Source organism: Trichomycterus rosablanca, chromosome 4, assembly GCF_030014385.1.
Source record: "Trichomycterus rosablanca isolate fTriRos1 chromosome 4, fTriRos1.hap1, whole genome shotgun sequence".
Taxonomy (NCBI): domain Eukaryota; kingdom Metazoa; phylum Chordata; class Actinopteri; order Siluriformes; family Trichomycteridae; genus Trichomycterus; species Trichomycterus rosablanca.
The window spans coordinates 10,960,994-10,988,301 of NC_085991.1; the positions used below are offsets into that span (position 1 = coordinate 10,960,994).

A 27,308-nucleotide genomic window follows, 5' to 3' on the forward strand; every position below is an offset into this window, starting at 1 on the left:
GCCTCCAGCCGGATCCTCCCTCAGCAGGACATTATAACGTCACCTTCCAGTCCAAATTCCAAAACAATCCTTAAGCCTCTCGCCAGTTGAAACTGATGCACATTACCTTGCTAAGAAGGCCCAGATATTTTCTTCCTCCACGTAAGGGTTGTAGAGGTGAACAATCATTGGGATTTCTTCACTGGCAAACAGCAGCGCAGCTCTAATTCCCAGAAGTGCAGGATGTTCAAGGTCGCTGCTGCACTTACTGAAAAGCTTGTGGCAATCTTGAAGTGATACTATTGTAACATCGATTTTCTGGGCCCGGACTAGTGCTGACCGGCCGCCTTCACGCCCACAAACATTCTTTCATTCCACCAGCAAAAGAGCAGCTTTGCAAAGGCAAAGCCTTCAAAAAATAAGTTGAACTTGTCAACGTTCCTCTCCACGGAAATCTTTAGTAAAAGGCGAAAGTTTTGTACGTAAATGAAGAGCAACTCAAGCCCTGCTCACTGCTCGCTCGGGCCTCCATAGGCCACCGGCCGCTCAAGGAAGAGGGCTCGAGGTAGAGTGACAAAAACCTGCAACAGGAGTGCCCTTGGGTCGTCGGGTGGGTGACTAGGCAGCAGATGGGGCAGCACAGCCTTTGCTTGGAGGAACATAGGGTGGGGAAAAATTAAGTCTTTTTCTATCTTTTTTTTAAGTAAAACGGAGGGAAAAATGTAAAAGCGGAAAAAAGGGGACTCCCTAGCGCAAAAGGACAGAGGAAACCCTGGGCCTGGGCTAAGCTAAGGTCTAAGGCGCCGTACCCCTTATCCCAGCAGTGCCCAGTCACCAGCAATCGTCAATTTCTCTTTCATTTAATCGTTTATGAGGGTGCACCATGCCAGGAGTCTTGAAGGCGGCCGGTCAGCGCTGTACGGTAGTCCGGGCCCGGAAAAGGTAGGGCCCGCGGCCCGGCACCTATTTCAGGTTATCACTTATCTGCCTTTTGGCTAAGATCAAGTGAAAATGCTGGGAGACGAACGCGAAAGGTCAGCCAGGGTGGCGCGGCTCAGAAATTCAGTACGGTTAAAGATCAGAGAAGAAGCATCAGAGGAGAACAAGAAAAGATTTGGACGAGACTGGGTGATTTTGAAGATACTTCGAGATATATGTGGAATAGCACCAGGAGCGGTTTACTGCCTGCAGGATTTCTCCACCACTGGTTTTATCGACATCACGTTTGTGTCAATGCAGCACTGCCAGGAGTTTTTTCAAATGTGCACCAGCCACCAGGACATCTCAGCTCTGCAAGGGATAAAGCTTAACCCGCTGTTTGCTTACGACGAAGTACCACTCATCCTGCACAGCTACAACCCTTTTCTGGCGGAAGAAGGCATCCGAGCATTCTTAGCAAGGTATTGCACCACAGTGTCGTCGGGGGACAAGATAAGAGACAGGCACGGCATTTGGACTGGCAGGCGTCGATACTTGGTAAAATTGAGGATGGACCCAACTGACCCGGGGACCCAGATGCACCCACCAGGCAGTTTTGCAATAGGGCCACATAGAGGTTTCCTGCACTATCCCGGCTAGCCCATTTATTGCCGCAGGTGCGGCCATGTAGCAGCTGAGTGCAATGCTCCGAGAACGTGCAGTCTATGCGGCAGTGAGGCACACCTCTATCATAGCTGCCCAGCAAGGAAAAACACCTTTGCTAGCCTCTTCTCGCAGGACCTACAAATGGAGGAGATGGAGGCAGTAGTAGTGAAGGGGCAGTCAGAGAGCAAAGAACAGGGGAAAAGACAGGAAGAAGCTAAAGAGAGAAACCAGAGGCAGAGAGAACCGGAGAAGGCAGATACGGACGAAGAAGAGGAGAAGACCAGACAGAACGGATAGAACAGCAGGAGGAAAACAGACACCCAGCGTCCAAGGGAGAGAAAAGAAAAGCAAAGAGAAGCCAGAGAGGAATGGAGGGAGCTGCTGGAGGATCAGACAACGAGGGAGAACAAGGACGACACAAGGAAAGGAAAGCAGAAGACACAGGAGAGAAGCACGTCATAGGTGAGGATAGTGATGCATCATGGAGAAAGGAAGGAGAGGAGGATTGTACAGTAGCTATAGTGAGTGGGGGTAAAACCTCAAGATTAGAGTAGCCTCATTTTGCCGAAAGTGGGGAAGGGAGGTGGCAAAAAAGGAAAAGAAGGACGTAGCCCAGTGGTCAAAAAATTTGAAGGTAGCTTGGGCCACAAAAGATACAGCAGGGATCAAGGATGCAAGTAGAAATATGCAAGATCACTTTGTTGAGAAGGCACGTAGCTATTGTGTACAGATGGGACAGTACAGACTACAGCAGGACGAAAAACCAACTAGATACTTCTTCGATACGGTGAAGAAAAGACAAAAGAAATCACATATGGTAGGACTGAGGATGGCCGATGCGTGCGCCACAACAACGGGAGAAATGCTTAAGGTAGTGGAAAGGTTTTATGAGGACCTATTCCAAGAAAGGAAGGTAGATGTGAGGGAAGCTGAGGTCTTCTGGGAGGCTTTAGGGCAAAGACTGGATGAGAAGGAAAGGTAAGAGTTGGAGCTCGAGATCAGTATGGAAGAAGTGGAGAGGGCCATGCGCTCACTGAAGGGAGGGGTAGCACCGGGGGGCGACGGGCTCCCAAAAGAGTGGTATCAGGCCTTTTGGCCTCAGATTGGTCCAGACCTGATAGAAGTGTACACAGAAGCCGAGAGACATGGAAAACTGCCTCTGTCCCTCAGGACAGGCCATGTAACGTTAATCCATAAAAAAGGTGACAGAACGGACCTAGCTAACTGGAGACCAATTACAAATCTAACAACAGACTATAAAATCTTGGCAAAGGTCCTAGCTAGGCGGATGAGGGGGGTGATGGCCAAAGTAATCCATCCGGACCAGACGAGTGGAGTGACGGGACTGTCAAGTGCAATGAACATTGCACTGATAAGAGACGCAATTGTGTGGGCCCAGCAGCGAAAGGTACCCCTGGCACTTCTCGGAATTTACCAGGAAAAGGCATTTGATCGAGTCAGTCATAAGTATTTGTTCGCCACAATGGAGAGGATGGGTTTCGGACAGGCATACATTGCACTAGTGCGCTTGCTGTATGAGGGAGCGGCAAGTCGGATTGGAGAAAATGGCTACTACTCCAAACAAGTAAGACAGGTAGGAGGGGTAAGGCAGGGGTGCCCATTGTCCCCGCTGCTGTATGTCCTATTTCTGGAACCACTAATAGCCCGGTTCAGAGCAGAGGCAGAGGACTTCACATTCCAGGAAGCAAGGGGACGAGGGCTAAGGTATCTGCATATGCGGACGATACGACATTGTTCCTGGGGAAGAGTCAGACTTCGAAACAGTGGAAGAAATCATGCAGTCATTTACTAAAGCGACAGGAGCACGCATGAACAAGAATAAGTCGGCTGTGATGTGTGTGGGCACATGGCAGAGCAGGGAAAGGGTCCCGGGAGAAAATCCCGGGAATTTTGGGGATTAAATTCTGGAAAGGAAGCAGTGCAAGGAAAAACTAGGAGGAAGAGTTAGTCCTCTTCTCACAAGCCTGCAAGCTGAGCCCAGGTTCAGAGGTCTCCACATCCTGGGGGGACGGGGAGTCAGCACGAAAATCTTGGCCTACGCGATGATGCCACCGCCTTCCTGGGTGCAGAAGGTGACTTCCAAGCAATAGACCCAAGAGTCTTGTCCGATTTTGAAGCTGCCACTGGGGCCCAAGTGAACAAAGCCAAATCGTCGGTCATGTTCCTTGGTGCATGAAAAGATAGAAAGATCGCTCCAGGAGGCTATGCTCGCTGTGAGGATGGCCTCCGGGTCCTAGGACTACATATCTGGTGAACCGGTGGAGCCTGAAAGACATGGAAAGAAGCCTAATGGGACGGGTGATTGCAGTAAAGTGCGACCTCATGGCCCGACTTGTAGCACATATGCTAGGCCCGACCTAGCATATGTGTATCCGGTCCCATACCAAGTGGGAAGAAGGTTAGAACGGATTTTGTTTCGTTTCGTGTGGAGTGGTAAGGCAGAACTGGTGTCGCGGGGTACAATGTACCATGACACAAGCCGAGGAGGGAGGGGCATGGTCTGCTCGTACCTGAAACTCATGACACTGTACATTGCCAACCTGGCGGGTTTGGTCCAGGGGGCCGCCTGACACCCGGCATCCCTGTTCGCCAAGTTCTAGTTTGGCGAGGGACCGACCCATGGTCCGAGGAAGCCCCTGGGCATTACAGACAAGCAAAAGATTTCGTCAGAAAACATTGGTGGTGCTTGTTGCAAGACTTAGTCTTGAAACACCGAGCACTGTACCAACGGTGGCTGAGCGAGCATGTCGCAAATCTTCCAGGGGACAGGCCGAGAGGAGACGTGGACTGGAAATCCTTGCAGCCCAAGTGGCTGGACGGGCAGAGCAAACACATCCACTGGCTGGCTGCACTGGGCAGGCTCCCGGTGCGGGAAAGGTTGCACCGGCACGGGCAGCGTGTAACTCCGCTTTGCTCGGCAGAGTGTGGAGGAGAGGAAACAATTGCTCATGCTCTGTAGACATGCCCGGAGGTGGCGGCCTTCTGGAACCTGGTGCTGGAATGGTGGTCGGGAGGGAAGGGTCCACCCTGGAGTCAAGACCTGGTCCTGTTGGGAAAAGAAATGGCTGGGCAGAGCAAGCAGAGGTTAGTAATTTCCACCGCCAAAAAAAATCTTCTGGGGAAGAAGAAACTGGTGCCTGCGCAAGAAGAGAGCCGGAAGCTCACGAAGGGCCCTGTTCGAAATCTTCCTCAAGAAGCTGGAAAAAGCCAGCCCTCTATTGGAAAAAAGGAAGGGTAGGCCAGGGTAGCAAGAGACACATGGACAATGAGCACTAGAGTGGGAAGTGGTGGAGGTTTAATTGTGAACTGAATTATCTAATGGTGAAATGATTTTTCTAATAAAAAAAAAAAAAAATCTGTTCTTATCAGTTTAATATCTGATACGTCCTCTACCCGAGGACCATATATTAAATGGATTTTTAGGCCCGGGAGTCGGAAGAGGGGCTTACTCCGTCCACTCCACGCATCGACCAGGTATTGCATTGCCTCCTGGCACGGTGCACCCTCATAAACGGTCAAACGAAAGAGAAATTGACGAATGCTGGTGACTGGCCCCTGCTGGGCACTGTTGGCATTAGGGGTACGGCGACTTAGACCTTTGCTTAGCCTAGGCCCGGGGTTTCCTCTGTCCTTTTGCGCTAGGGAGTCCCCTTTTTCCCGCTTGTTCATTTTCCCTCCGTTTTACTTAAAAAAAAAAAAAAAAAAAAAAAGAGAAAGACTTCATCTTTCCCCACTCTGTGTTTCTCCAGGCAAAGGCTGTGCTGCCTCTTCTGCTGCCTCGTCACCCACCCGACGACCCAAGTTGGGCACACGTACGAGCAGTGTCCCAATGGCAGGAGGTGCAATCTCTGTGGTGACTGTAACCATCTCTTCAGGGATTGCCCAAAATCGTTTGCCAACAAGTTAAAAGGTGACAACATGGCTGCCCAAACACAGGCCCAGGGAGACAAAGGAAAGGAGGCGGGTCCTGAGATTTTGGCGGGAAATTCAAATCCCCAGCCAGCCTCACAAGTGGGCTAAGAACTGGAGGGCGGAGCAAGCGGCCAGGCAGGGTCGGAACAGGTAACGGAGGTCCCGCCCTCCGAGGAACAGGAACAGAAAAATGATGATGATGGTGATAATGATGATGATGACAATGATGAGGAAGAGGAAGACTCAACCTCTTCCTGTATGGAGACGGTGCCGGAGGTGAGTGTGACTGCTAGTGGAGTGGGGGAGTTGACTCTCTCGCTCCCTAGCGCTCAGGTGCCGAAGAGACCTGCGGGATCTCCTCTGCCAGACCTGGCGGAGAAGAAACAGCGGGCCACAGAGCGGTCAGGTAGCTCCTCGTCGGAGGACCTGAACCGGCTGTGGTCCGCTGAATCCCCAAATGAGGTATCCTTTCTGCGCCTCCAGCTAAAATCATCCACGCCGAAAAGCATGTTAGAGCAGTGCTCAGCATGCCGGGACGCGCGGGACACCTGCGACCACTCACACTTCAATTTAATGAAGATCAATGAGGAGCCACAAGAAATAGGGTAATTTTAACCGGCTTTTAACCGTATCTCTGTGGTTTTAATGTTCGGGTTTTAAAGATCACGCCTGTTTTTAACCTATAGTGCTCATGTCTCTTACGATCTCCACCATCAATGTGAGAAGCGTGAGAGCACCGTTGAGAGCACAGAGTGTTCTGTCCCTTTTAAATGACTTAAAGTCAGATGTGTTTTTACTGCAAGAGTGTCATACAGAGATTGGGAGCAGCGCTGGGCTGCGGGTCCCTCTCTCTGGAGCGGCTCGCACTACAGCCGGGCCGACGGTGTTGCCATTTTAATAAAAAACCCTAACATTTTGGTGAAGGGCAGCACGGTGGTGAGAGACGGACGGGCGCTTTTAGCTAATCTGACGTTTTTAGGAAGGGATTTTAACATTCTTAATGTGTATGGTTTTAATGATAAAAATGACAGGCACGATCTTTTAGAGGACCTGCAGCCCCACATGCTGGGGAGGGTTCCCCTAGTGTTGGGAGGGGATTTTAATTGTGTTTTATCTAGAGCAGACAGGAAAGGGGCAAGATTTTAAAGTAGATAAATCATCGGTTTTATTGCAGGCTTTAATCAGAGATTTTAAATTAGTGGACTGTTTTAAAACCCTGCATCAGAACGAGGAGGGCTTCACCTGGTTCAGTGGTGATGGCACCAGAGCCTCGAGGATAGATTACATTTTTACAAGGGGCTGCCCACCCACCGATGCTAGAATAACCCCCCTTTTCTTTACGGATCACTGCATGCTGTCTTGCACCCTTTCACTCCCCACAGGTGTGACGATAGGCGGAGGGCTGTGGAGGCTGAACTGTTCCCTGTTAGAAGACGAGGAGATCATCAGGGAGTACAGGGAACAGTTCGGCCTCTGGCAGACCCTCCAAGACTTGTACGATACACGTGCACAGTGGTGGGAGATGGTAAAAGACAGGACGAGACGTTTTTTTAAAAGGAGAGGTAAGGAAAAATGGAGAAGAGACGCATGATGGGGCTGCAAAAACGACTACAGAGATATTTTAACCTTTTAATTGCTGGTTTTGATTTTAGTGATGAGATTAAAGATGTCAAAAAAGAAATGTCAGTTTTAAGATAAGATAAGAGACAGGCATGGCATTTGGACTGGCAGGCGCTGATAATTGGTAAAATTGAGGATGGACCCAAATGACCCGGGAGCCCAATTGCACCCACCAGGCAGTTTCGCAATAGGGCCGCACAGAGGTTTCCTGCACTATCCCGGACAGCCCATTTATTGTCGCAGGTGCGGAGCCCGTGGACACACCAAGGACTCCTGCACAGGGCTGCGATGCAGGTTCTGTGGAGGGGAGGGCCATGTAGCAGCTGAGTGCAATGCTCCGAGAACGTGCAGTCTATGCGGCAGTGAGGCACACCTCTATCGTAGCTGCCCAGCAAAGAAAAACACCTTTGCTAGCCTCTTCTCGCAGGACCTACAAATGGAGGAGATGGAGGCAGTAGTAGTGAAGGGGCAGTCAGAGAGCAATGAACAGGGGAGAAGACAGGAAGAAGCTGAAAGCAGAAACCAAAAGCAGAGAGAACTGGAGAAAACAGGTACTGACGAAGAAGAGGAGAATATACTTGAAGCAGTTCAGCAAATAGTAAGCAAATGGGGCGACTTGTCGGAGACAGAGGGAGAGGCGGTCTCTGGAGAAATCACCCAAGCCTTGGGAAAAACACCTGAGGAAGAAGACCGGGCAGAACAGATGGAACAGCAGGAGAAAGACAGACACCCAGGGTCCAAGGCAGAGAAAAGAAAAGTAAAGAGAAGCCGGAGAGGAATGGAGGGAGCCGCTGGAGGATCAGACAACGAGGGAGAACAAGGACGACACAAGGAAAGGAAAGCAGAAAACACAGGAGAGAAGCGCACCATAGGTGAGGACAGCGATGCATCATGGAGAAAGGATGGAGAGGAGGACATGGACACAGAGGGGAGATTGCAGAGATGGACAATAGCAGAGACTGATGAACAGGAAAATATGTGAACTTGAGGGGAGTATGGTAAGAAGGGGAGGGGGAAGGGTGATGAAAAAGGTAAGAGAACTGGATTAAAGCATAATGCAAACAATGTTAAAAATAGCAACCTTGAATGTGAGAGGGATGAGGCAGGGTATCAGAAGAGCAGCGATATTTAAGACCTTAGAAACAATACCTTTTGATGTCTTGTTTGTCCAGGAGTGCCATCTACGCCCAGGCCAAAATGAGACTCGCTTCTCAGAAGGCTGGGAAAGGGGACCGTCGGTATGGGGGGCAGGAGAAGGAAAAGGGGACGGAGTGGGAATAGTGTTTGGGACACAGGAGTTTGAGGTCAGTGAAGTGATAACAGTGGTGCCAGGGAGGATTTTGATGGTGCATGGAGAATGGAGGGGACTGCAATTTAGAGCCATATGTGTGTATGCGCCAGCAGTGGCTGGAGAAAGAGCGGGGTTTTTCCAGGCACTGGAACCCTTAAAGTACACAAACAGGCAAGTATGGATGGGAGGAGATTTTAACGTAAATTTAAAAAGAGAAAAAGAGCTGGACCGAGTTGTAACAGAAGCAGGGCTGATGGATGCTGCCAAGGCAGCTAAGCAAGGGGAAGATCAAATAACCTGGAGAAACAGTAGGGGGGATACGTCGCGGCTAGATTACAAAATTCCGCACCATGTATGCTGGCTGGAGAGCCCTGAAAGTATTGTACAGTAGCTATAGTGAGTGGTGGTAAAACCTCAAGATTAGAGTAGCCTCATTTTGCCGAAAGTGGGGAAGGGAGACGGCAAAAAAAGAAAAGAAGGACGTAGCCCAGTGGTCAAAAGATTTGAAGGTAGCTTGGGCCACAAAAGATACAGCAGGGATCAAGGAGGCAAGTAGAAATATGCAAGACCACTTCGTTGAGAAGGCACGTAGCTATTGTGTACAGATGGGACAGTACAGATTACAGCAGGACGAAAAACCAACTAAATACTTCTTTGATAAGGTAAAGAAAAGACAAAAGAAATCACATTTGGTAGGACTGAGGACGGGTGATGCGTGCGTCACAACAACGGGAGAAATGCTCAAGGTAGTAGAAAGGTTTTACGAGGACCTATTCCAAGAAAGGAAGGTAAATATGAGGGAAGCTGAGGTCTTCTGGGAGGCTTTAGGGCAAAGATTTGATGAGAAGGAAAGGCAAGAGTTGGAGATCGAGATTAGTTTGGAAGAAGTGGAGAGGGCCATGCGCTCACTAAAGGGAGGGGTAGCACCGGGGGGTGACGGGCTCCCAAAAGAGTGGTATCAGGCCTTTTGGCCCCAGATTGGTCCAGATTTGTTAGAAGTGTACACAGAAGCCGAGAGACATGGAAAACTGCCTCTGTCCCTCAGGACAGGCCATGTAACACTAATCCACAAAAAAGGAGACAGAACAGACTTAGCTAACTGGAGACCGATTACAAATCTAACGACAGACTATAAAATCCTGGCAAAGGTCCTAGCTAGGCGGATGAGGGGGGTGATGGCCAGAGTAATCCATCCGGACCAGACGAGTGGAGTGCCAGGACGGTCGAGTGCAATGAATATAGCACTGATAAGAGACGCAATTGCGTGGGCCCAGCAGCGAAAGCTGCCCCTGGCACTCCTTGGCATTGACCAGGAAAAAGCTTTTGATCGAGTCAGCCATAAGTATTTGTTCGCTACAATGGAGAGGATGGGTTTCGGGCAGGCATACATTGCACTAGTGCGCTTGTTGTACGAGGGAGCGGCAAGTAGGATTGGAGTAAATGGCTATTACTCCAAACAAGTAGGACAGGTAGGAGGGGTAAGGCAGGGGTGCCCATTGTCCCCGCTGCTATACGTCTTATATGTGGAACCACTAATAGCCCGTTTCAGAGCAGAGGCCAGGCTCAGAGGACTCCACATTCCAGGGGGCAAGGGGACGCGGGCCAAGGTATCAGCATATGCGGATGATACGACATTGTTCTTGGGGGAAGAGTCAGACTTCGAAACAGCTGAAGAAATCATGCAGTCATTTACTAAGGCGACGGGAGCACGCATCAACAAGAATAAGTCGGCCGTGATGTGTGTGGGCGCATGGCAGGGCAGGGAAAGGGTCCCGGGAGAATATCCCTTATGTAAGGACAGCATGCGAATTTTGGGGATTAAATTCTGGAAAGAAAGCAGTGCAAGGAAAAACTGGGAGGAGGCCTTAGTCAAGGCACAGGTTAGAACTGAAAGATGGATCTTGAGGGATTTGTCCCTAACAGGGAGAGTCGTTGCAGTGAACTGCGACATAATATCTAGCCTTATCTACATGGCTTATGCGTTCCCGATTCCGTATGGGGTAAGTAGAAGACTTGAGCGCATGGTCTTCAGGTTTATCTGGAAAGGCGGATGTGAGTGGGTGGCAAGAGGAGTAATGTATCAAGAGATAGCGAAGGGAGGCAGAGGGGTAATATGTGGACCCCTCAAACTAAGATCCTTGTACAAATCAAACCTAGCAAGGTTGGTGAAGGGGTCAGAGGGACACCTAGCAACTTTGTTCGCTAAGTTTTGGTTTGGTTTTCCGTTGAGAGAGGTGGTCCCCTGGAGGGGAATGGAGCCATGGTCAGATGATCTCCCTGAACACTACAGAGAGGCAGTAAGTTTCGTTCGGGAGCACAAGTGGTGCACAACAAATGAGCTCATTTTAGACCATAGGCAGTTGTACAGGCAAAGCAAAGAAGAGCATGTAAATAAGCTAGGGCTGGAGCAACCAACGAGAGAGGATGACTGGGTGGCTCTACAACCCAAGTGGTTAGATGGAGCCAGCAGAGATCTGCACTGGCTTGCGGCACTAAAAAGATTACCAGTAAGAGAAAGACTACACAGGCATGGGCGAAGCAAAACATCACAGTGCCCGGTGGGTTGCAGAGGAACAGAAAGCATAGAGCATGCACTGTGGTCATGCCCTATAGCAAAGAATTATTGGCAACGAATTGCAGAATGGTGGCAAAGAGAAAATGAGACGGACATAGACCGAAGCCTCGTTCTCTATGGTGTGAGAGCTGGGGGAACAGAAGCTCTGTGGGCAGTGGTCTCAGCGGCTAAGGTGGTGTTGTGGAGGAGTAGATGCAGATGTGTACAAAAAAGAAGCCACAAGTTACACTGGAGGGCCTCTTCAGAGAGTTCTTGGCCAGACACAGGAAGGTAGCACAGCTAGAACGAGAGGAAATATGAAGAAAGAAAATAAAACACTGTAAAAAGAAGAAATAGCGTTTAAACAAAAAGGCGAATGTTTTCTGTTATGTATTGTTTTTGATTGCCTGTAATAAATTAATGCTGAGATAACGCAACAGAACAAGCTTTGAGTTATTTAGAAAGACAAATGTAAACCAAATGAAATATTGTGTTATTGTATGAACTTTGTTTCAATGTGTTTTGAAAATTGTGAGATGATGTAAATATTATGGAAATTTGAATTGTTTTTCTAAAAAAAAAAAAAAAAAAAAAAATCTGTTCTTATCAGTTTAATATCTGATACGTCCTCTACCCGAGGACCATATATTAAATGGATTTTTAGGCCCGGGAGTCGGAAGAGGGGCTTGCTCCGTCCGCTCCACGCATCGACCAGGTATTGCATTGACTCCTGGCACGGTGCACCCTCATAAACGGTCAAACGGAAGAGAAATTGACGAATGCTGGTGACTGGCCCCTGCTGGGCACTGTTGGGATTAGGGGTACGGCGCCATAGACCTTAGCTTAGCCCAGGCCCGGGGTTTCCTCGGCCCTTTTGCGCTAGGGAGTCCCCTTTTTCCCGCTTTTTCATTTTCCCTCCGTTTTACTTTAAAAAAAAAAAAAGAAAAAAGAAAAGAGAAAAAGACTTAATTTTTCTCCACCATGTGTTTCTTCAGGCAAAGACTGTGCTGCCTCTTCTGCTGCCTCCTCACCCACCTGACGACCCAAGGGCCCTCCTGCTGCGGGTTTTTTCGTCGCTGGGCGTGAAGGCGGCCGATCAACGCCGTCCACTAGTCTGGGCCCTCAAAAGGTAGGGCCCGGGGCCCGGCGCCTATTTCAGGTTATCGCTTCTCGGCCTCAAGTGGGCGGGACAGCGATCGACTCCTGAGTGTTGCAAGACTTTTACCATCGTGGTACTAGTCACAAGCACTTAGGAGATATTGCACTAGTTCTACTGTTGGGGAAGAGTTTTGTGTGGTAGGCTTCATTTCCTGCTTTTACGAGACTCCAGTTTTTTTTCTCTTTTTAGGTGTTGCATTCCAACCAGCCCTACAAAGGGAAAAATAACCAAACAGGTAAGTGCAATTTCTTTTCTTTCCTTTTAGATTTTTAGCGTTGATTTTACTATTTATTGTTTTAGTTTTTTAGTTGCTTGGTAGGCTGTTGGTGCCTCCAAGCATGTCGGTTCCTCGTGCCGGCATGCGGAGGCACCACAGCGTGCGTTTTCTTTTTAAATGGGAGGATGGCAAGCTTTTGAGCATGTCCAGATTGGACTTCTCAAGAAAGCTAATCCAAAACACCCTAAAATTTAAACCAGAAGAACTGAACTGTTTACTGACTCTGCATGGAAATAAGGGATTTGATGTTAGTTTCCGCTGTGCTTCCTTGTTAAGAGATTTCTGGCTAAGATATGAAAATGAAAAAGACCAGTTCTCCATGTTCAGCCTCGAGAAACTCTCTGATAATTCACACAAAGTTGTGTTTGTCAGGATGTTTAATGAGACTGTGACTGGAGAAGACATTAGTACATGGCTGGGTAGATTTTGCACGGTGAAAAGCCCACCGGTCAAGGTAGTTGATGAGGATGGCATTTGGAACTGCTCGTGGAGAGTTCCCATTAAATAATGGGAAGACCCGAGCAGTTACCTTGGCCTCCGGCAATTGCCATCATTGATTGTGTTGGGAGAAAACCGAGGCTAAATTTTTTACCAAGGTATGCCCAAGCTTTGCCGCAAATGCGGCAAGTTTGGACACCTTGCGGAAACGCGCGTGCCAGGAAATCGTGTGTGGGAAGTGCAGAGAGATTGGGCACACTTATGATGAGTATCCCAATGGCAGGAGGTGTAATCTTTTTGGAGACTGTGACCATCTTTACAGAGATTGCCCTAAATCATTTGCCAACAAGCTAAGAGCTAACAAAATGGCTGCCCGCCAAGACCCTGAAGACAAAGGGGAGGAGGCGGGCCAAGAGGTTTTGGCGGGAAATTCGAATCCTCAGCCAGCCTCATGAGTGGGCCAAGTTTTGGAGGGCGGTGCTAACATTCAAGCAGAGTTGGAGCAGGTATCAGAGGGCGCTTTTAGCAAATCTGACGTTTTTAGGAAGGGATTTTAACATTCCTAATGTGTATGGTTTTAATGATAAAAATGACAGGCATGATCTTTTAGAAGACCTGCAGCCCCACATGCTGGGGAGGGTTCCCCTAGTGTTGGGAGGGGATTTTAATTGTGTTTTATCTAGAGCAGACAGGAAAGGGGCAGGGGAAGATTTTAACGTAGATAAATCATCAGTTTTATTGCAGGCTTTAGTTAGAGATTTTAAATTAGTGGACTGTTTTAAAACCCTGTATCAAAATGAGGAGGGCTTCACCTGGTTCAGTGGTGACGGCACCAGAGCCTCGAGGATAGATTACGTTTTTACAAGGGGCTGCCCACCCACCGATGCTAGAATAACCCCCCTTTTCTTTACAGATCACTGCATGCTGTCTTGCACTCTTTCACTCCCCACAGGTGTGATGATAGGCGGAGGGCTGTGGAGGCTGAACTGTTCCCTGTTAGAAGACGAGGAGATCATTAGGGAGTACAGGGAACAGTTCGGCCTCTGGCAGACCCTCCAAGACTTGTACGATACACGAGCACAGTGGTGGGAGATGGTAAAAGACAGGACGAGACGTTTTTTTAGAAAGAAAAGGTAAGGAGAAAAAACAAAGGGAGAAGAGACGCATGATGGGGCTGCAAAAACGACTGCAGAGATATACTGTTCAATTGAAGAAGGGCAGGAGAAGTGTCTAAAATGAGACTTAATTCATATGTTCTCAGAGACACCTCAAATGTACATTCTGATGTTGCTGATGCATTATCTGAAGTGGAGAAGAGGCTGTGTGTGCATTTCCAACGTATGGAAATCCGAGGAAAGCGTGACAGAAAGGTACGGCATTCTCCTCACTGTCGCATGTGTGTGACAAAAAGGCTATCACAGTCACTGGCAAAACCACTAGCCGTTAGCATTAGCAGTAACATGGGTGCACACATGGACTAGCTGCTATCGGCTACATTGGTGATAACTTCACAGCAATACCAACAATAAATATTATAGACATAAAGAAACCACACCACACATGTTGATAACTAAGAAACAGTTTATTTCACTTATCCTGTCAGTGCGGTGCCAGTTGTTTGGTTGTGGATTAATTTTTCACCTTGGACTACATATCTCACTGTGGATTAAGGGCTGTGGTTCAATAAATCATCCTTAAAGAATTTAAAAGACTTCCTTGGGAGTTTGCCATGATTTTGTTTTGTTGATTCTGGGACTTGTACGGGCTCTGTGTGAGAACCTACGTGACAGGGGTGGAAGCTCAGTTGCTCTTTTCTTACTAAACACCTCCAAAAGATCGTGATACACCGAAAGAAGAACAGCAAGTATCTTACTATCAGGACTCTCAATCGTGGTAGAGGAAACGATAATCCTGGGGAACAGAAGACAGTGTTCAATACAATACTGGGACCAAGAAACTATTTCCTTGTCTGCCCATGAAATACAAGGGTTATGCTTACGAAGCCATGGTAAGCCTAGAATAACATCATAATGTCCAGAACAAAAAACCTAATCTTTTCAGAGTGAAGAGCACTTGTTGAAATCGGTACCAGCTTGGTGAAGCGAGACACAACCCCCTTTCCGACGGGATCCCCATCCACTGCCGACAGTTTCAATGGGGAATTCAGAAGTTCCACTTGTAAATGAAGTTGTTCCACCAGTCTGGAATGAATGAAGTTCCCCTCTGCTCCAGAATCTACCAGCGCTGGAAAGACAGACAAAGAACCAGTGCAAGTAAACGTTACAGGAAAGAAGAATGTTTTTGAGACCAACCCCAGAGCTGGTACACTCACCACATTAGCGCTTGGAATGGTTTCCATGCGCTTTCCGGGGGTCGGCGCCTGGGGTCTGTGTGGGCGAACCCGACACTCTCGCAGAACATGGCCTGCCGCACCACAATAAAGGCACATACCACTCTGGAGACGTCGAATTGGTTCCTCCGGAGTTAGATGGGAAGCATCACACTGCATGGATTCTGTAGACTCAGACTCCTCATTATTTCTTGAACTGTGAGTAGCCACAGGTTGACGAGAGCATCGCGCTGAATACGCTATTGGAGCAGTGTTCTTGGAATTATACGAGACTCGGTGGTTCTTCAACTGATCAAGTCTAATGGACAAGTTAATTAATGCGTCCAAAGAGAGCCCGTCATCCGTACAAGCTAATTCCGACAGAATATCAAAATTAAGTCCGTTTCTATAAGCTACAATGAGGGCTGGATCATTCCAGCCACTTCCAGCCGCCAACGTGCGGAATTCTAAAGCATAGTCCGCAACTGAGCGATGATTCTGGCGCAGACGTGACAGAAGTTCCCCTTGTGAGCGGCCCTTGTGAGGGTGATCAAAAACAGTTTTTAGTTCCTCCACAAATGATGTATAACTGCCAGTTTGTACTCGGTCCCAGACAGCGGTAGCCCAAGCTAAAGCTTTACCAGTTAAACGTGAAGGTACTAACGAGATGCGTTGGTCATCAGTGCTAGGTGGAGAATTCGCAAAACAAATGAAGCACTGTAATAAGAATCCACGGCAAAGATTAGGTGTGCCATCAAACATTTCGGGTAAACTAACGGAGAAAATGTTACCCACGTTAGCGACTGGCAACATTACAGCAGCCTGAGGACCTAAAGAAAGTTGCTGGAGCTGGATAGAGATTTCTCTCATACCCTCGGTCATTAGAGTGAGTTGTTCTTGCTGCTTACCCTGTTGCTGGGTTAAGGTGTTGACCGACTGAATTACAGAGTCCAGAAGTTGATGGTGTTGTCCCAGCATTTGTCCCTGGCTGGTAATAGCCGTTTGCAGGTCGGTGCTTTCCGCCGTCTGCATGGCGGCGAAGTATTCTTTCACGCGACAGATACGGGCCAGACGCGCGCAGAAATTACAACAGTGGAAGTTTATTAACAGAAGGGCAATCCAAATCGAAGTACAAACAGCAGGAAGAATTCAAAACCGGAATAACAACAAACAGGCAACAAACCAAAGAGCGCAGGCAAATACAGAGATCTCAAGACAAAACGGGTCATACACGGTAATGGCAATAAACATAAGTCGAGAACGCCGGTACGCACGCAAAAGAAACGGCAAAACTTTGCAACATGCCAAACAATTCACATAGTTTAAATAGGATTCAGTGAATCGGTTACAGGTGTTCCGAATCAAAACTCCGGTGACGATGACCGTGAGGGCCGATCAGGATTGGCTGAAGAAGGACAGATGACTGTCACGTGAGAGTCTGCAAAATTATGGGGAATGTAGTCAGTACATGTGACACTGATGTCTTTATCTTTATTTGAATAATTTTGCTAGCTTTTCATTGTTTTACTCAAGAAGAGAAGGGGCTTCTCTTCATTCAAGGTATAAATATGAAGTCAAGAAAGAGATTAATCTAAGAAAATAAAAAATCTCTCCAGATCCTGTATGCTTTTGAAATCAAATTCTTGTTTCGTTGTTCTAATGCTGTTTATTCTGAACAATTTTTAGAAGAAACATCTGTAATAAAGTTGATATCTAAATAAAACAAAATTAAAAGCCTCTGATGGATTTTAAAGACATGGCAGGTGAGCATGATACTGTAAAACTGTCATGCTAAACAGCAGGAAAGCAAGTTAAAATCGCATGGATATAACATGACATACAAACCACATATTGCCTTTTCTTCTTAAATCAGTAAGTACTGGTTTAAGTTGTTTATGTGTTTTTCTTATTGAAGTAACACATGTAACTTGGGTGCTTGGTTTTTGTACAGTATAGTATAATTTCCTGTCACTGTGGGCTGCAGAGCACAGTAGTAGAGAGCAGAATCTGATACTGCAGCAGAGGAGATGTTCAGATCCACTCGATTTTTATCTTCATTTATTTTTACAGAAAACCCAGAACCTGCAGCTTCTTTATCAAGCTCACTAACCAGAATAATGAACTCTGGTCTGAATGTGGAGTACTGACGATACCACTGCAGGTAATTAGTGTTACCATATCTTTTGTAATTGCAGGATAAAGTAACAGAGTCTCTCTCCAGGACAGTTTTAGTGGTTGAAACTGAATTAATTTCCTAGGTTATAACCTGTGGACAGATAAAGAACAATGCTTATGTAATGTGTTGTTATAATTGTGGAGTTATTATTAGAAATGTTATAAATTTGTATAAAAATATTAGAAATAAAATTATTATAAAATATTAAAGATCTTTAATTTATCTTAAGTAACATTAATAAGTGCTGTTATTTCTCACCTAAAAGAATGGAAAGGAAGCAAACAAATCCAAGCATTGCCATGGCTGAACTGCAGAACCGTACATCTCATAGCCTGCTATCATTTTCATACATGTTTAAACCATTTCCTCTCTTTAACTTCCTTTTCCAACAGTTCATCCTACACAGGTTAGTAAAATGCAGCTGAAGTCTGCCATCATGTGCATACTTTCACTCACTACATTTGTGTGTGTGTGTGTGTGCAAAAAATAATGATTTTATTTTAAATACATATACTTACTATTTACTACAATTACTTACTATACTATTGTATAACTGATTGTTTAGCAAATATTTTATATATTTTTTCAAATCAAGTTTTACTTTTTTACCCTTTTTTTGTTTAGTGCACTTTAGCATATTGAAGATTAGTATGCTCACACTAATCTTTTTCACCAGGGTGAGGAGGATGATCTACTCCTTTCATTGTCTTGGGCATCATATGATGTTCATGGTGTTTCTTTTCAGTCTGATTAGAATTGCTGGGTCCTGTATTTGTCTTAATTCAGATGCTACCTGGTTTCCAAATGTAATGGAGACATCAGGAGAAGAATCAGCGTCAACCTTTGCTGTCATTTGCTTTATCACAACAAGTTTCTGCAACATCAGATTCTGGCCTCCTCTTGCGTTTGACTCCCCTTGTACTTGATTCTTTTCGTGTGTTCCTGCTGCCAGAAGATGAAGCAGGTGAAGAACCTTCATCTTTATCTTTAAGGAGGGAAGCAACACGTGATGTAGTAGGTGATGGTGTTTCTGCTCTTGATGGTGGTGTTGGTGACTGTTCAAGTTTGAATGATTCAGAAAGATAATTCTGACATCCAGTTCAGACATATCAAGCTCGAAGAGAGATGAAAGTAAAATAGTGTCAGTACACATCATAGCAAGGCAGTAGCCATAAATTGAAAATTAGTATCTGAATACTAAATACATTTTCAATGTGCAAACATACCATAATATTTGATAGTTAATTATGTTTCAATTATGCAATTTATTATTAAATGAAACATTAAAAGCATAATTTAAATACGTATGTTTAAGAAACTAAATAAGTAAAATAGTAGTTAAAATAGGAACTGTTGCAGTCTGTTCACTGTGTATACAGAAAAACATGTTTATAGACTATATAATAACTTACAGTGGTCTCACATGGACGATGAACAATATACTGTTTAATAAAATCCATCATCCTGAGGAGCCACCTTTGCCTAGGTGTCAAGGTTTGGTCCCACTCCCATTTGGTTTTGGTTTTATCAGCCTTGAATATTGTGTTCGCAGGGACGCTGCCCTGGTCTTAACCTCTTAAACTTAAAGTTTTAAAATGCAAAAAAGAAATCAAACACATTGTCAGTTGTCATGCATTCCAGAATTTAATACACATGCTTTCCAGATGTTTAAAACTGTTATTACATTTTGAAAATACTTCTGTCATCATTACAGTATGAGAATGTAGCTCCAACTCAGTCTGTCTGGATCTGCAATTTGTCTCCACCTCTTCTCTTTCTCAATGCGGTTGTGGTACAGGTTATCAGAAACATCATAAAGGCATGGGTGTTCTTGCCAAAACAATTTTTCATCCATTTTTTTGGGTCCAAGAAGAATTTGGAACTTTTTCTGTAGTCATGCTAATCTAATTAGTTGTATTTTTATAAGCATTTACTTTATGCAGTTTATACAGGTTACTATTTATGGTACTTAAGTACACCAAATGAATATTTATGTAGTGGATTCTTTGCAAGTATAGTTACAGCATCATGTGAAATGCACTAATTATGGATGTCCCGATCACGTTTTTTTGTTCCCGATCCCGATCATTAATTTTGATCCCGATCCGATACCGAGTCTCAAACCGATACTTGTATTTTCTAGATATTGTCTAGATAAGAACTAGATAATACTGTTCACACAGTGCACACTACAGTACATTACAGTTATTCAAATTAATCCAATGTATATGTTTAACAACTGAATAGCTCCCCAGCTAGCACGATAGATCTGGGCCGATTCCGGCTCCGGTTCGGTACTGTCGGCTGTCTGTCGGCTTGGCACCCCGCATCTGGCCCGAATATGGCTGCATGTCGGCTGACTGAGACTCAAAGCAACTTTTTTAATCCAATATAATAGTTGTATATGTATGTATAACATTATTTTTCAGTCGCTTGATAAGCTTGTTTGACTTGAACCAGATGTACGTACGCTAAGCCATGATAACTGTTTATAACAATGATAACTGACAAGTGATTTTTAACTATTACGCTAATGTTAATACATGGTGGTGTCAGATAGAATCAGTTCACTACTTCAATACGAAAGGTTCCCTGAACGCATTTAGTTCAGTTTAAATAAGAAAACCGTTATTTTCACACTTATTCACTGAGGATTTTAAGGTAACGTTAACTGCTGCTCTTTAGGACTAAAAACTTTCTAAAACATTATATTAAAAATACTGATATACTGTAGTAACAGAACAATATATATAATCAAATAATTTCGTATTTTTGATAATTTATAAATATATTATAGCTATGTTTTAACGTTAGCCAAAAATGCTAGCTTGGCAGGTACGGTAAACTAACTATCTAGCCAGCTATACATCAATATGGCAGCAAAAGGCTATCAAAATTAATTTAAAACATACACCTAAAGGAAACTTACACTGATATTATGAATACGATATAAACCATCAAACAATATAGCCAAGTTATATTACAAAAATAAGATTTTAAAACAATTACATTAGTTACCTATACCTACAGCTGTATGGAGCTGGTGGTCCATCTTTTTTGAGTAAGGGGTGTGATGTATATAAAAGGTTGGTTACATTAGTTCCCTCTTCCTGGCAGTTGACAATATTATAAAAACTTTTAGTCATTGGCCGGCATAAATAACCCAGGAAACATGTTTACAAAGACAAAGCACATTATCATGCCTAAGCACTTATTTACAAGTCTTTATACATTTCCTTGATTGAATGATTTAACTAATTAAGTGTTTATATTTCTGCAGTGACTTTTTGTGCACCCCTGAGTCCAGCTTACTCAGCCACCTTGTGTTATTTGGCCTACACTGGTCTTGGTAAGATGTTTACAAAAGCTGCTTTTATCAACATACAGTTTGAAAGACATTTTCAGGATCGATTAGGGATAATGTATGCAAGCACTGTACATAACACTGTAAAATATTATAATCAAAAAGCACATTATCATGTCTAAAGCACATATTTCCAAGTTTGCGCTTATGTTCTTCAGCCTACTAAAGGCACTGTTTAATCTGCTCTAGCACTGTTCTGGAAACTGCTTTTCGTGATGCCACTCCTGCTGCCTGAGTGAATCAATAAACCATTTTTAACCAGGTAAACATATTTAAACTACAGTTACTTTTTTTCTTATTCAACATTTCTTTTCCATCATTAAGTGGAACTGAAAAATTTGAATAAGATCCACATTGATCTGTGAAAAATAGTTTTTGTTTTCATTCCAGAATTACAGACCAGTGTCAGGAGGCAGGAGATCAGCAGTCAATTATGGCAGGACAAAACATTTTATAATAAATAAAAATACTTGAAATAAAATATTGAAAAATGTGTTTTGGTGTACATTTGTTTTTTTCTGTTACTGTTTTAATTGTACTCTATTATTATTATTATTACTTATAATTATAATAAAGTATATATATATATATTTTACAGAGTATTTTCATAGCAATAAGAAGCAAAAACAGTTGTAGTAGTCCCAGTGACCATTAAAGGTTACATATGGCTGGGGAAAGCCTTTTAAAAATCTACTGCAGGCCAGAACTGGGCCATATTTGGCCCGATAATGGTTGTTCTGGCTAGCAGGTGGTTAAGTGCTGGCATATTGCTGGCAGTCATGGCTGGGATCCGGGCAGCCGTATACGGGCCACAATCTAACCGTCATTAATTTTGACACCGGGCCAGATCCGGCTGCCGGATGTGGGCCGACACAAAAAGTTCCGGCATGCCGGATATGGCCCAGAACTGGCCCATACATTTTTTGCTAGCTGGGTAGTCACGTGCTGTGGTAATGACATTTTTCAACATTAGAATTGATGGATTTGCTAACACTACTCAACAGTCAGTATATGCACTTAAAATCCATTTTATTGTTTTTGATTGTTTTTGAATGTCATAACTGTGTGGCAGTAGTATTTTTTTTGTATTTTATATTAAATACGTGAAGAAAAATACATTAGTTTGGTATGAACTCCCCCAAAGCTTGATTTTGGTTAAATATGTGTGTTTCTCTTGTTTGTAATAAAGTTGTATTTTTGGGGGTTCCCCCTCTGTTGGTTGCACGTGGGGCAGTAATCAGCGTGACACCATGTCTGTTTACCGTGTGCTTTCCCGGCTAATTCAGTCACGTGGTGAACACTGAACAGATAAGCTGTGTGATTCCTCTCTCTCATATTATTGCTTCTTTTAGGAGTTCTAGAGCTCTATAAACTGTGAAACTTTGTTTAAGAAAACATTATTAAGACATTGTGAGATTGATTAATCGTTTTTTACTGAGCTCACAGTGTAGATAGTGCTTTTAAACCTGACTTTTGCACTTCATGAGTTCTGTATTTTCTGCCTCGTGCAGGAGGGAGAGAGTGCACGTGTGTGTGTGTGCGCTAATTTTGCTCCATGTCACGTGTTCAGGTACGTTTTACTGTAGTTTTACTGTTTAAAGTTATTAATTCAGAAAACTTATGGATTTTATTTGCACTATGTAACATTAACGTTTTATTTACATGCCCTTTGCTCCATTATTTACATTGTTGTTTTTGTTTATAATATTTACACATTTCTTATTGTGTTTACTATATGTTCACATTTTTCTTTTGAGTGTTTAAAGGGAAAAAAGTTAAAAAAATTTAATTGTCAGTCACATGGTGCACCTGCGTGTGTGTGTGTGTGTGTGTGTAATTTTGCTCCATGTCTCATGTTTAGGAAATAAATGAAGACCTTCAGTTCTCTGACTTCGTGTGGTTGATTATTGTCTCCTGAGCTGTCCGACCTGTTGACGTCTGCTACAACTGCATAAATACTAATGAGACAGAATAAGTATACAGTAGACCCTTGAGTTACGAATGGTTTACCATACGAACATTTTGGTTTTTTCGGTGTTGTCTTTATATTTTGTAAAATTCAATATTAAAATGGCCCCAAATAAGGTGCAGAGAAAGCTTAGTGGTGATAAAATGAACAAATCTATTACATTTGTTGTTGTATAATTACTCCTGCCAGTAGCTGTCACTGTGTATCAGACAGAGGGAATAGTGAGTGACAGAGAAGAAGGAAGTCCGCTGAGTAAAGTATTCTTTCTTTCGTGCAATTACACCTACAAAATACAACACTATTGAAATAAAGAAGGAAATAATAGAGAAATATGAGAGTTATTGTTGTTTCTGGTAGATACATTTTATATAAAAAGAAGGACATTTATTATGGTGTATGGTACAGCACATACTGTACTGAGATATGTGTTTTTTATGTACAGTACTGTGTATTGTTGTTTATTATTATTTATTACAGTATTATTTATTCTATAATTTAAGATTAAGGGACATAGTTGTATTTATAACAAAAAAGACCATTTAAGACATTAGAAAGGTTAGGTAAGGGGGGGTTTGGGAGGTCTGGCACGGATTAATTCTATTTACATGATTTCTTATGGGAAAAATAGGTTTAACTAACGAACATTTTGACTTAAGAACAGCTCTTTTGAACCAATTAAATTCATAAGTCAAGGGTCCACTGTACTCCATGATTAGGAGGAACGCATTAATACGTTATTCACTGTTCCACACATCTAAATGTCTTCTCTGATTTTTGGTATAGTTAATACCTTTGCTATGTATTTATTTATTTTAATGAAGTAATTTGGGAACATAACACTTAAAGAAGCTACCCAATAAAAGTAAACTTTAGACTAAATTGTAGTAACTATACACAACAGGGGCACTATGAACCACCAAATCACCCATGCAGACAGACCTAAATGATAAATCATTAATCCTTTAAAATCAGTCCACATTTTTTATGCACTGTGAATGATACTGTTACATAACTTTCAAATACCTAATGTCATCGAGACTTTATACAATGAGACACAAATGCACAGTTAAATAATTGTAACATTTTATTGCTTACAACCTTTTCCACAACTGTTAAATAGTGAATAGAATAGAAATTTATATCTTCTTCTTCTTTCGGCTTTTCCCTTTTCAGGGGTCGCCACAGCGAGTCATCCTCCTCCATCTCACTCTGTCCACTGCGTCCTCTTTCCTCACCCCAACTACTTCCATGTCCTCTAACTGCATCCATATACCTCCTCTTTGGCCTTCCTCTTTGTCTTTTTCCTGGCAGCTGCATATCTAACATCCTTCTACCAATATACCCGCTGTCCCTCCTCTGGACATGTCCAAACCATCTCAGTCTGGCCTCTCTAACTTTATCTCCTAGTTGTTTAACCTGTGCTGTACCTCTGATTATCTCATTCCTAACCTTATCCATCCTTGTCACTCCCAAGGAGAACCTCAACATCTTCATTTCTGCCACTTCCAGTTCTTTCTCCTGTCTTTTTGTCAATGCCACTGTCTCCAAACCATACAACATAGCTGGTCTCACCACTGTCTTGTAAACTCTTCCCTTGACCCCTGCTGTCATCCTTTTGTCACAAATCACTCCTGAAACTTTTCTCCATCCACTCCATCCTGCCTGGACTCTCTTCTTGACCTCTTTACCACACTCCCCATTTTCCTGAACAGTCGACCCTAAGTACTTGAAGTCCTTCACCTTTGTGACTTCTGCTCCTTGTAGCCTCACTGTTCCACCTGTCTCTCTCCCATTCACACACATGTACTCTGTCTTGCTACGGCTGACTTTCATTCCTCTTCTTTCAAGTGCATATCTCCACCTCTCCAAGTTATCTTCCACATGTTCCCTGTTCTCACCACAGATCACAATATCATCTGCAAACATCATAGTCCATGGGGATTCCTGCCTGACCTCAGAATAGAAATTTATATAAAATGTTTAAAAAGCCATTTGAATATGAATATATATGTGGTGCCTTTTCCTAGATTTCAGAAGTTCACACTGCACCATGGCAGCTGGACTGGTATAAAGGATGTATTTATCTCAAATATATATATGATGGACTCAGATTACAGACAGCTATCATTCATCGAGGAATATCAAGCTTTTACATCTGTTTAGCATCACTGTCCATCCTAGCTTACGCCCTCATGACTAGAAAATTCAAGATGAATATATTACACTAAATCCTTTATACCAGACCAGCTGACATGGTGCATGTCAAACTTCTAAAAAAAAAAAGAAACCAGGCACCCCCTGCAAAAATAATAAACTGTATAGCTATTTACAGCAAGACAGAACATTAACAAACATAGAAAAATTAAAACAGTGGGTGCATTTTGTAATAACTGAGAAAACATGCATTGTTTATATAAAATCAGTCCAGTTGCACATACAGCTGTAATGGTGTAGAGCAGGGGTGGGCAATTAAATTTTTGAAGGGGCCACATAAGAAACTGGGACTGTTGTGAAGGGCCAGACCAATAAGGTGAACTTAATTCTGCTCAATATTAATTTCATCTCTTTATTTACATTTTCAGCATTTAGCAGACACCTTCATCCAAAGTGACTTACAATAAAGTTACAGTATACAGTCTGAGCAATTGAGGGTTAAGGGCCAGCAGCAACCAGGCAGTGGTGGGGCTTGAACCAGCGACCTTCTGATTACTAGTCCAGTACCCTAACCACTAGGCTACGGCTTGTTACGTTATTTTACTATTTAAACAAACAAATGCAAAAAAAAAAACAAAGAAAACAAATGTGAACAAAATGTGCAGGTTTTTAAACTTTACACAATTTTTTTTTAGTATAATCACCTCATTTGCTGTTTTTCAGTCCTTTGTTATTGTTAAATATTCTTATTAAAATCACAAAGCTGGTCCTGACTGCTTCAGTTCTGGATGTGTTAAACTTTATCCTTGTTGCTTTTGCAGTTTAGTTAGTGAAGCTTCATGTATTTCTGAGTTTAGTACCATAACAGCGATTTAGAGCCTAAATTGTGATCGTTAACCAGCGTTACACCTGACTTCAGTAAATAAATACTTCAGAAGTTCGTGTCTTGTTAAAAACTCGGTGAACGGTGAAGCTGGATACACTCGCGCACACACGTAAAACGAAACTTGCGGATATTTAAAGACACAGCGCTCCCGTCCAAATCAATACTGTTATATTATATTGTATGTGTGATGTACTGTACATTTATTTACGTCTAATTTTTAATTGCCACGAACCTCATGCCAGCCATTTAGGGATGTCTCGCGGGCCGGATGTGGCCCGCGGGCCGTACAATGCCCAGGTCTGGTGTAGAGGATCTGGATGTTTTTTTTTGGAAAACAGGTACGTGTTATATGCACACAAGGACTAAATATATACACACACATAACCTGCAGGCATGCATAATAATGTTAAGAATAAGAACAAAATTAAAAACAAAACACCAGAACAGGTGCATAAAAAACTCTATAACAGTGTTTTTGTTTAGTTTTTTGGTAAACTGTAATAAACAATAATGTTAAGAAATACACATATGTCCATTATACCAAATCCATAAAACCAGTCCAGTTGCACACACAGCTGTAAAGGTGTAGGAGATCGGGATATTTTCTAAAAAATTGAAAAAAACACCAGAACAGGTGTGTAAAGAACCATGTTTAAAGTTTTTTGGTGGGGCTATTTTTGTCTGTTTTTTGTTGGGGTTTTTTTTTACTGTAAAAAACAATGCTGTTAAAAAGTCATGCTTAATAATGAAAAGATTAAAAAAAAATTAGAACAGGTGTGTAAAGAACATACCGTATAAAAACATACAGTAACATACAGTAAAAGACCATTGTTTGTTGTATTTATGAACCTCCTTTGCTTTGACTGAAGCTATTTCCCACCCACTGTCAGAACATTTCTTTACACTTTTTTCTGGGTTGCTGGTGTCGTTTAAGATTTCATTAGGAACATTTTAGTTGTCTGTTGTTAAACATGCAGTTAGCAGTTTCTCTCATTTCAGTAAGGCAAATCTTCGTTGATGTGGCCATTTAGGATCCTATCAGCAACATGTCAACATTTTAAACATTGTTCTCCAGTAAGATTACTCTTTCAGCATGGCATATACTGGGCTGTAGTAACTGTAATATGAATGCAATGTTCCTGATGACGAGCACTTTTGTGGCTGCGAGGTGAAGATGAGATCCGGTGTTGTATTTTTATCTGTTGTTGCTTCCTGTATTAGCTGTGTGTATCCTCGTCTTGAACATAATTCATTTATGGGCTTTGAGTTGGTTGATCTAGAATCTACATTGAAATCGCCTCAGATAATAATACGTTCTTCGACCATCATATCAATGGCATCCAAAAGATTCCTGAGGTTTGATAGAAAGTCTTTTGTGTTGTAGTTTGGTGGTCTATAAATAGCAGCTACTACAGCTTGTATTGTATTGTATTGTATTGTATATCAGTGACACCCACAACATATTGTAAAACCTGGGCATTTAGATGGTTCTTTGCATATATTGCAACACCACCACCCTTTTGGTTTGCCAACTGAGGGAAGCTGCTATAAGAAACTTGCCTGTTGCACTTATTCATGCTGTATCCTTTCAGTTG

The 27,308-nt window shown here is 43.4% G+C and overlaps 2 long non-coding RNA genes and 3 other non-coding genes across 5 annotated transcripts; 4 read left to right on the forward strand and 1 right to left on the reverse strand.

Moving 5' to 3' along the window:
- Positions 1–369: 369 nt before the first annotated feature.
- Positions 370–484, reverse strand: LOC134312972 (U5 spliceosomal RNA). The gene has a single exon (XR_010011882.1). It is a non-coding gene; the product is annotated as a U5 spliceosomal RNA (small nuclear RNA).
- A 4,426-nt stretch (positions 485–4,910) lies between these two features.
- Positions 4,911–5,092, forward strand: LOC134312615 (U2 spliceosomal RNA). Its single transcript, XR_010011593.1, has one exon. It is a non-coding gene; the product is annotated as a U2 spliceosomal RNA (small nuclear RNA).
- A 6,431-nt stretch (positions 5,093–11,523) lies between these two features.
- Positions 11,524–11,710, forward strand: LOC134312589 (U2 spliceosomal RNA). The gene has a single exon (XR_010011574.1). It is a non-coding gene; the product is annotated as a U2 spliceosomal RNA (small nuclear RNA).
- Positions 11,711–20,890: 9,180 nt separating this feature from the next.
- Positions 20,891–21,199, forward strand: LOC134311396 (uncharacterized). Its single transcript, XR_010011407.1, has 2 exons — positions 20,891–20,966; positions 21,095–21,199. It is a non-coding gene; the product is annotated as an uncharacterized LOC134311396 (long non-coding RNA).
- An 809-nt stretch (positions 21,200–22,008) lies between these two features.
- On the forward strand, positions 22,009–23,003 carry LOC134311397 (uncharacterized). The gene is made up of 2 exons (XR_010011408.1): positions 22,009–22,274; positions 22,566–23,003. It is a non-coding gene; the product is annotated as an uncharacterized LOC134311397 (long non-coding RNA).
- Positions 23,004–27,308: the final 4,305 nt, after the last annotated feature.